At 37.4% G+C, this 10,550-nt stretch overlaps 1 long non-coding RNA gene across 1 annotated transcript; it reads right to left on the bottom strand.

Moving 5' to 3' along the window:
- Positions 1–284: 284 nt before the first annotated feature.
- Positions 285–9,966, bottom strand: LOC107655192 (uncharacterized). The gene is made up of 3 exons (XR_001630399.1): positions 9,905–9,966; positions 8,855–8,856; positions 285–297 (listed from the first exon to the last, which is right to left on the bottom strand). It is a non-coding gene; the product is annotated as an uncharacterized LOC107655192 (long non-coding RNA).
- Between the last annotated feature and the right edge of the window lie 584 nt (positions 9,967–10,550).

Here is a 10,550-nt window from a genome sequence, read left to right as displayed (position 1 = left end):
CTCCTTCTCTTGCTGGGGAACGCAGAACAAACGTGTTTCTTGTGCCTCTCTTTGTAAGCACATACCTGGAACTTCATTATGTGCTACCACAATAGTCACCCTTCTAGCACGCGTGCTTTTATTATTGCTTCCAGTTGCATTAGGCAGTGTCACCATGACAAATCACATACGTAATCAGAAGCCTACTTTTAACAATAGTAACAATATGCATAAAATACCTACACTTATAACTTTTGTTATGTGAAGTAGAACATTTAATCAAATTACTAAGAATAATTAATAACAAAAAATGTACTTCTTTTTTGAAGAAATATGATGAGATCATTCATGTACCATGATTGATACCTGTTATTTATTTATTATTATTATTATTATTATAATTATTAATATTGTTCCTTGTTTTGTACTATTTGGAAATGCTACATTGTGCAAAAATGATTATACTTCTTTTAATATATACTTTTGCTGGAATTGTTCTGATTCCTAAAATAAAAAGGTTACAATATGCATTACTTGAGATGCAAAGTTGTTGCTTTTTCAGAATATATCTTTATAATCTTTGCAGTAATCTATATACTATATATATATATATATATTTGTAAACATAAATCTGACTAAGTGTTGTTAAACAATGATTAAAACAAGAAAAAAAATACAACCTCATTGGGATTTTTATTTGTTTACTGATATTTAATTTATATAAAAAAATATTTTATATGTAATATTTTAATATATTTTTTAACTAATCTGGCTAAATGTTCTTAAATGGGCTTACAACAGGAAAAAAATGTAACCATTGTCATTTTCTATTTACTTTTTATTTTAATAAAATATAAAATATTTAACATTTTAATGTTTTTAAACAATTATGACTATCTGTACCTTTACTTCTCAACTAATAAGGATGTTTAAACTGGACTAAATGTTGTAAAATGAAGGCTTAAAGCAAGAAAGAAAAATGCAAACTCATTGGCATTTTTAAATTACTTTTTTTTATTTAATTAAATATTATTTAAAAATACTGTTGAAAATGTTTTAACATTTACATTTTTTTACATACATCTGACTGCCTGTAGCTTTGATGTAAGGCAGTGACACTGATGTAAGGATGTTTAAATAGTTTTCATGGAAATCAAGACAAAAATGCTCTATCAATAAATCTTTCCACCGGGACAAGACCACAGGAACCAAATGAGTCCTCTGCACAATGTGACATTGCTGCAGCCTGGAATTGAACTGCTGGTTCGTCTGGTCAGAGGAGAACTGGCCCCCCGACTGAGCCTGGTTTCTCCCAAGGTTTTTTCTCCATTCTGTCACTGATGGAGTTTTGGTTCCTTGCCCCTGTCGCCTCTGGCTTGCTGAGTTGGGGACACTTCATTTCCAGCGATATCGTTGACTTGATTGCAAATGATTGCAAAGATACTATTTAAACTGAACTGAGCTGGATGTTGACATCACTGAATTCAATGATGAACTGTCTTTAACTGAAAAATTAGTGTTTACTATTGTCATTTTGCATTATTGACACACTGTTTTCCTAATTAATGCTGTTCAGTTGCTTTGACACAATCTGTATTGTTAAAAGCGCTATATAAATAAAGGTGACTTGACTTGACTTGACTTTCTGGGTTCATATATGCAAGCATGTGATGTGGAGGCGGAGGGGGCGTTTAGGGAGGATGATCAGGGGGTTTTGGAGAGTGTGAGTTCGGATCAGACGCTGCTTTTTACAGTCTGATATTCAAACCCTTTGTCCTAATGTAGCTCTGTGAAAACTGACTCAGACTGAGGCCTGTGTAGGCAACTTCCTGGCCTGAACTCCACTCAATACGCCCACACAGCCAGCCGGCTCTTTTTAGATACTCAACATTAGGTCTGGCCAAGACTCATCGCAGAGTGTGGACTGCAGGAGACGGAGGTAGGCTGGAAGTGTTTGTGAATAACTTTCGTGGCCCTGACTGAGTGCTTCGCAGACCTACCAGCATAGTGCAAGACGCTACGAAGAGCTGAAGTACAAGTAGATCAAATGCCATTGACTTGTAGTTTTCAATTGGCTCCAATATAAACATGATACAACAGTGCAAAACTATTTATGAGGAAATATTTTTAAAAAATTGTCGTCATTTACTCACCCTCGTGTCCTTCCAAACCAAAAAATCTCAGTGTTTTTGTCTACACAATGAAAGTCAATGGGCTCCAGTGTTGTTTGGGCTTGATTGACTTTCAGTGGGGTCCAATGTTGTTTTGGACCCCACTGACTTTTACTGGGGTCCAATGTTGTTTTGGACCCCATTGACTTTCAGTAGGGTCCCATGTTGTTGTTGTTTTTTTAGGACCCCGTTCGCTTTCAGTGGGGTCCAAAGCTGTTTTGGGCCCCATTGACTTTTGGTGGGCTCCAGTGTTGTTTTGGACCCCATGGACTTTCATTGTATGGACAAAAACAGTTGAGACATCTTTTTGGGTGGACAATATCAACATGTTGATTTGTAACCAGATACTAAACGGTCACTGAGCTTGTTGGTTAAAAAAAGTATCTACATTTGTTATTGCATATAAAAGGACAGTGTGTACCAGTGATTACTTCATCCACGATTGTTCAGTTAGATAATTGCTTAATAATCTGTAGTCTTTTTTTGTGTTATGACATCATGGATGGTAGGTGCTGTTTACTTATGGCGGTTATGACGGAGATGTCACAATGTTCTAAGTGCAAGGCTGCATGCTGTGTACTCAGATTGACTTGTTGCACAAGTACACCTAACTAGCGATTGTTTTTACTCTTTTATTTTTTTTGTCTGCTAAAACAGCCAGCCTGGTAAAGAGCCCAACTCACCACCGCTGATGAAGCACAGCACTTCCTTAAAGACAAGAGAATGCCCACTTCTGTATCAAAAAGAGCATCTCAATCCTCTAATCAAGAGGACTTCTGATAGTCCTTGTTTTGAGGGGCTAAGATGAAAAGATTCATTGAATTAAGGTGTTTTTCTAATGGAACAGATGCACTTGGATATCCTCATGAATAGAGAAGCTTAGACAGTCGCCATGTTAGTTTAAATTAATAATGTGAAATCTGCACAAACACAATTGCTTTTAACATAATTGATATTTACACTGGCTATTTCTGTGTATAATGTGTGATCATAATATTTTATAATACAATGCAAATGTATAAAATTAGTTAGAAATAATTAGAAAGATATTTCAATATATATTCAATACTAAATATATTTGAGTATGAGTATGGTCAGATGACTAGAACCAGAAAAGAATACATGGTGGAAATAGGCTATTTAAAATGAATTTTATGGTTAAATGGGAAAAATGACGGCAAAACTCAAACACATTCTGCATTTTTTGTATTTAACTGATACTACATGACTAAGCTTTAAGCTTGAATCACATGCAGTAGTAACGTCTATGATGTATTGTCTCCGTGGATTCTTTTTGGCACCGGTTTCATGTTTGTGCGGGCTGTAGTTTGCAGTCTGGTTATGAAAGCCAGGGAAGACAAAGACACGTTTTGAGCCAATTCATTTGGAAATTACCCCTCTACCTTCATCCGCCGGCCTAAAATCCCATCCAGAATGTAGTCAACCCCCACACAGATCTGTGACTGCAGATGCTTGGGTAAAAAGAGCAATGCAACAAAAGGGGTGCATAAACTTGAACAAAAAAATGCATAAACCTGTTTATATTATATTCATTATTATATATTATACATTTAGATAGATAGATAGATAGATAGACAGACATATAGATAGACAGACAGACAGACAGACAGAGACAGACAGACAGACAGACAGATAGATAGATAGATAGATAGATAGATAGATTACTGCATAGAACATACCATGCAGTTGGACGTTTTATAAAAACGCAAAACAATGTTCCGATGACAGAGCTTAAATTAAACTGGCTGAACAAAAGCATGAATAGGCGCGATCGCACACAGCGTTTTCAGAGAGGGATCCCTTTTCTTTTCTCGTGCCGGCTGCTTCTCCGCCGTTGCTAGGCGACGGCACTCATGGCCCTCCGCGAGCTTGAGGTGCTTGACACCGATGCAAGGGCCCGTCTGGCTTCTCAGCTGTCATTTGAAATGTAAAGCAAATGAAAATAGACACACAGGCATTCTCAGTTAGCACGGCAAGGACTACCGAAGACATCTTGTGTTCTTTTTTTGCTCTGTCCATTTTTTTTGAAATGGCATTAGTCATGAAAGAGCTGTTGTTTTTCCTAAAAGGTGATGAAAGCGGCACTTGCTTGGGTGACTACAAAGGGCTTTTTATTTGGGTTTATTTGATAATGCAATGAGAAATGTTGTGCTTTTATGTGTAATTCTCTATTCACCTATGTCCTTATAAACACCTATTGCAATATTCATACATAGCTTAGCCTATAAATGCTTATCTTTAGTATAGGGGAAACCGGGGTGTGCGTGTATAATTAAAAAAGAAAAGGAAGAAAATCTAAATATTAGCATTTTATTTTTAAGTCTACTATAAAATAATTGTATTTGTATTTCATTCTAATTTTTTATTTTAAAATATAATAGTATTAAAAAAATGAACTAAGTAAAGTGCAATGATACTATTATTACTATTATTACTATGTGCAGTGTGAGCATCAATCCAAATCTCCAGGTGCTCTCATGAGAACCAGACCGTAAAACGTATGTGCACCCCTGGCCATTAGGCTAAATTTAAGCATCAAAACTATTGTTTAGTATAAAAAACATTTACAAACGCATCACCTGGAATGGTTATTGAAAAACACCTTGTGTCATTGGAACAAAGTTAATTTTCATTTACAAACTGCCTTTTTTTCTAACCCAAAATCTATAACAAAAATATTATGATACTTTTAGGGTTTAAAAACAAAAAGTAAAGGTTGAAATCACCAATTTCTATAGAGCAATGGCTGTTCTCTTTCATAGGTTCACTCAGCACTGCGTAGCTATGATGCATTGGGAACACCCCTTGTGTGCCGATTGTCTGAAGCCCGTATGAAATCATGCCAATTCACGCCACCTCGACGTCAGTATGTCATCCAGTCTAATACTGGCAAACACGCCATCCGCTCCTCAGATTTCCTTTAGGGATGGGCGATACCACTTATTTTGTTTTCGATATGATAACGATACTTTTAAAGGCCAGTATCGTCAATATCGATACCAATACGATACTGTAATGTGGTGTTTGGGTTTTGTTTCATGTTCAGGTTTTCATGTCTTTTATTTTGTAATTGTTTCACCCTGTTAGTGTCATGCTTCCCTTGCCCTCATGTATCTCTGCCTTGTGTATGTGTCATGTTCTGATTGGTAGTCTTAGTCATGTGTCTTGTTCCCCATTGGTTTGTTCATGTCATGTGACCCTCCTTGTCTGCTATAAGTAGCCTTCATGTTCCCATTGTGCCCTTGTCGTGTATTGATGTTGTAACCCACTGTCGGTGAGTCTAGTCTGTTCATGTCAAGTCAAGTCTGTTCATGCCTCGTCAAGTCAAGTCTGTGTATCATGTTTGGATCACACTGTAAATAAACTGCACTTGGGTTCTCACTACGCTCGCCTTCAGTGGACTGACTCGTTACAGATACTTCTAAGCTGAACTTTTAAATTAAGAATTTTTTTTAAATTATTAAATTACTAAGAGTAAAATGGGTAATGATACCCACTTAACTTTATATTTGAAACTCATTTCAATACACTTTAATTGCAACTTATTAGGTTATATTTTTGTTTACACGTGGTTAAAAATGTTTATTGTAGTGGTAACCATGGAAATCTACAAATACTATAGTTGAACTTAGGTCACTTTAGTAAAACCATGGTTAATTTTCATAGGGGCTGCCAGTGAAAGGCTGTTGCATGCATAAAATGCAACCTTTTTTATTCTGACTGTATGATTTTGTATTAACATTACAGAATAACGTAATCAATATGGACTTTTAATGTTCAATTTAAATAAATGTAATTGCACAAACTATGTAGGCTACAATTTCAATTTGTTTATTGTAAAATAACTCAAACATATATGTTTTTGTCTGTCCTCTGATGAGCATTGCTCTGGACTGCCGTTCGCAAAAGCATCAGTAGCTATGTTTCCATCACCCTGTTTTTATGCGCATTTTGAAGTATCGCATCAGAAAAGAGTGATGGAAACAGCACATTTCGAATAAAAAATCCCTTAATTCGCAAAAAAGTTTTTACGCTGGCTTGAGGTGGTTTTTGACTTGTACGAAAAAGGGTTAATGCGAATAAAAGGAGATGGAAACGCATTTGCCGTGTAAATTCCTCCATGCGCATAAAAAAAGTCATGTGACTGCGCTATGGGATGGCAAAACCTAACCAGTGGACCAATCTCGTTCCTCAGCATCTGAAATGTTATGGTAATTTTGAAATGTCCAAGCAAAGTCTGTCATCAACGTATTTCTGTATAATTGCCTCCCAGAACTGTTACAGGACTGCATTCCCAAACAGCAGCATTCACCTCCGAAAATCAATGACCGCATTTATTTTGTGTCGTCTGCTCGCTCTGAGGCGCAAGTAATTTATTATATAGGCCTATGAAAATTATTATATTCAGGGGTTTCTCCTACTTTTCATAGTGATATATAGCCTAGCGCCAGTTCTACCAGGAAGTGACAATTTTGTTCTCTTTGACTCGAGAAATGGTGCTTATTCGCAAATGTTTTACGTGATATTTCAATTTTGCGCATAAGTTAAATTCGCAACTTTGGACGGAAACCCGGCTAGTGATACTTTTGGGAAACGCAGCCCTGTTTGAATGCACTGTCAGAAGTGAGCGAACGCTCTCTGCGATTGATTGGTTCTGTCTTGCAACATTTACGTGTGTTCAAATGAACATGAAAATAGTTTTATCCTACACAATTATTTGCTAACACATGTTATTAGTCAAATTCAATGCATATAGTATGCATTAATTTTTTGTTAAATGAACAAAATCACTGGTAAAAAAAACACCTTAATATCGATATTTTTTTTTATTTGAGTATCGATACTTTCGATACTCCCATCAGTATCGATATATCGATACTTCTTGATCGATACGCCCATCCCTAATTTCCTTCCTTCAGAAGCGATTTATCTGGCCCGTGTTTTGGCTTATTTCTTCAAGTTTTCTCTTTTGCACTTCAGCGACTGCATTCAGTGGAACCTTGGAGTTTCGCCACTGCCAGCCGCTGTGCTCTTGCTTTATTGCGAGCGATGACCCGCACAGTAAGTGTGTTAAATGTATGGGTTTGTGCTCTTTATGGTACTTCTATCTGCAAAATTTGTTTTGAAACTCAGAGAATCTCCGTATCAAAACTCTTTGCATGAGGTTTGCGGTTTTTGAGAAGGAGTCATCCGTTTTCCCCCGTCGTGCTGCTCTGGAGGCTGCTGAGGCCTTCCGTGAATCCGCGACCTGGGGCTCGAGGCTATAGAGAGTGAGCAGACGGGACTCCCCCTTTCTCTCCTTCTCTCGGATTCACCGGTGGAATTTATCCACGATTATTTATGTCCCAGCCCAGGGGCACGCGAGGCCATTTTCCTTCAGGTTAGATGACGTTTTGTACACCATCCGACTTTGAGGATTTCGGGCCCACTCCAGTCGACGCTCTCCCACTTAGCGGCCAGGAGGCGTGGCCTTCTGCAGCCTATACTGAGCTAGTGGACATTTAGTGCGTGCTACTGAAAAGCTTAGTATTGAGTGGCCGGACAAACCACGTGAGTTCCAGTCCTCTAAGCTCGATGATCATTTCTTAAGTTGGCCCTAATTCTTGTCCCACATGAAGAAAGCTGCTGTTTTTCAGTTATCTGCATCACGAAATCTCCAGATCCTGGAAGCAGCCTTTCTCTGCTCGCCTTACTAACACGGTGGCCGCTGACTTCACCAACCTAGTGGATTCTGTGGAGCAGGGTTATGCTGCTATTCAGGTGATCGAGGACACGCTGGCCGCTCACCTCTCACCGTCTTTGGCCCCCTAATGGAAGTCCTGCCCTCTCCTCCCAAATAAGCAGTGTAGGAACATGTCCACCCTCATCGTCTGACATGGTGGCAGGCCAGGTGGGCATGGTGCTTTACACCATGGCCATCCTTCAGGCTTATCAAGCTGATGTCCTAAAGGAAATGGACAAGGGAGGGGGCCTGACTCCAGAAGCGGTCAAAGAGCTTCTTAAGGCTACAGACCTGGCGCTGCATGCAACTAAGCACACTGAACGTACAGTTGTGACAACTTACCCATATTACATCTAGCCTTGGTCTCCACTATATACAATGAATTGATTTAATTCAAAACAATGTAAACACCTACAGCACATATCTTCTCAACTGCATGTGTTTCTTGTATATGGGAGAAATAACATGTGCTACTATCAATGGGTGTGACATGGTCACAAAGTGACAGTAAAAACACAAAGGATGCATACATACAGATAGGCGTGATATCCTGAAAGAAATAGTTGACCCAAAAATAAAAATTCCTGACAGTTTACTTACTCTCAGGTAACACACACTAAACCCTGTTCAAACAATCCTGCCACTCTAGAAAGGCCATATTTTATGAGGTCAGGGTCAAAGGCCCAAAAGACATATAATTTCCCCTTTTCCAGATGCAGACGAGTGAGGGCTCAGGAGAGGAGCTGGTTTCAATCACCAGGGACGGCAGGGAGTTGACTTCCTCTGAAGTTTAAACATAAAGGTGATTTAAGACAAACAACTAAACAAGGGAAGCTGCACATTCTTCCCTCTGTGCTAATAGCTCTTTGGAGAATCCAATCTCCTCTTCTGGCCCCCTACTACCTTGCTAATTTCTTACACACGTCTACCTGCAATAATCATTGTATGAAAGTATCAGTACTTCTTATTGTATTGTGTTGATGAACATTTGTAATTGCTGTTTTTTTTAGGTAGCACAACAAATTTCTTCAGTTTAAATGTGAAGTGGGCTAGTGCCACCAAAACAAAACAGAATTATAAAAAAACAACTACATTTTTCCATTTTGTCATGGTGCTCACAATACTCTAATTCATGTTTGTAGTGTAAATGGTGTGTAACAAGTCACATGCCATCATGACGTTTGATCATGTGACATGCGAGAACCAATGAGGTTTGATACTGGTTTACGTTTGAGGTTTATGTTGTCATATTTGACCCAAAATTTATGTCTTTGAATGTTTTGTATCTTTTACATAATATGCCGAAAAAGATATGAAACATTTTTTAAAAATATTTGCTTTTTGTATTCTGCAGATGTAAAGAAAATAATACCAGTTTGGAACGACATTTGAGTGAGTAAACGATGATAGAAGTTTAATTTGTGGGTGAACTATTCCTAAAGAAAAAGAAGTACACTTTAGCATACTTTTAAAAACATTACTTATTACAGAAATAATAAAATTCAAGAAAATGTGCTAATTGGATGCAATGTTTTGACATATAGTTGACATAGGTTAAGTAGGACTTGAGTAGGCTACATCTTTATATGTAATTTTATAATTATTTCTAATTGAAATATGGTTCAAGTGTACTGCAGAATACTGACAAGCATTTATCATAATTAAAAATATACTTTAGTGTATTTAAATACGTTTGTAAGTACACATTTGTACTTGAAACATTACAACTACAATTAAAATTGAGATTAAAAAGAACTTTACATGTGCTTTAATATGTTAGTCAATACATCAAAATGAGTGTACTTTAAAGCACGACAAATGTTATCAAAACAATTAATTTAAAATGTACTTTAATGTAAAACTTTTAATTTAACATCATTACAGTGCTTTTTTTTTAAAGTGTACTTGAGAAACAGTCGTGAAAGTGTTTCTCTTTGAGTACACTTAAGTGGCCTTTTCATTAATATCCTATTATCTGGAAGTACTATTTAAAAAAAAAATATATACTAACCAGATTTGAAGTACACTCCAAGGGGACATTCAATACAATTAAGCACACTTATTTTTCACAAGTTCTATCCTTTGAAACAGGGGTGTGTCTACGTGGTGGCCAGGGGTGGCCCCCCTGAAATCTGTCTGGCCACCCCAGGTGCCCCCCCCTACCAGATATCTTGCGATAGGCTTGTTTTTAGTAAATTTCTAACTGCATCTAGCAGTGGCGGATCCTGTGTAGGCAGCTGCCTAGGGCCACTTTCTTCTCTTCTTTATACTTAATTTTAAGCGGTTTCTATAGCGTGATCTTAATGACAAATGTCGAGAGCGCATAATGTTACGTGCTTCTGAAATTAATGAGGGTGCTCTAGTGTTAATGCACATTTTCACATATTATGTCCCATCTATTGCTATGGTTATCACTATGTCAATCACTACTACTTCGAGAGTGAATCCAGCATAAATATGCGGATGTCATTCCCGAAACTTTGCAACGTGTGTGTGGCCGAAAAACAAAGTTCTACATTAATGGATTATAGACTAGAAACTAAAGCTTGCAAAGAGTGCTCATAACCAGTGTTGGGGAAAGTTACATTTAAAAGTAATGCATTACAATATTGCGTTACTCCATAAAAAAGTAACTAATTACGTTACTTAGTTACTTT

The sequence above is a fragment of the Sinocyclocheilus anshuiensis genome, unplaced genomic scaffold (genome assembly GCF_001515605.1).
Source record: "Sinocyclocheilus anshuiensis isolate Anshui unplaced genomic scaffold, SAMN03320099.WGS_v1.1 scaffold735, whole genome shotgun sequence".
In the NCBI taxonomy this organism is placed as follows: domain Eukaryota; kingdom Metazoa; phylum Chordata; class Actinopteri; order Cypriniformes; family Cyprinidae; genus Sinocyclocheilus; species Sinocyclocheilus anshuiensis.
This window is presented reverse-complemented; position numbering and strand designations above follow the sequence as displayed.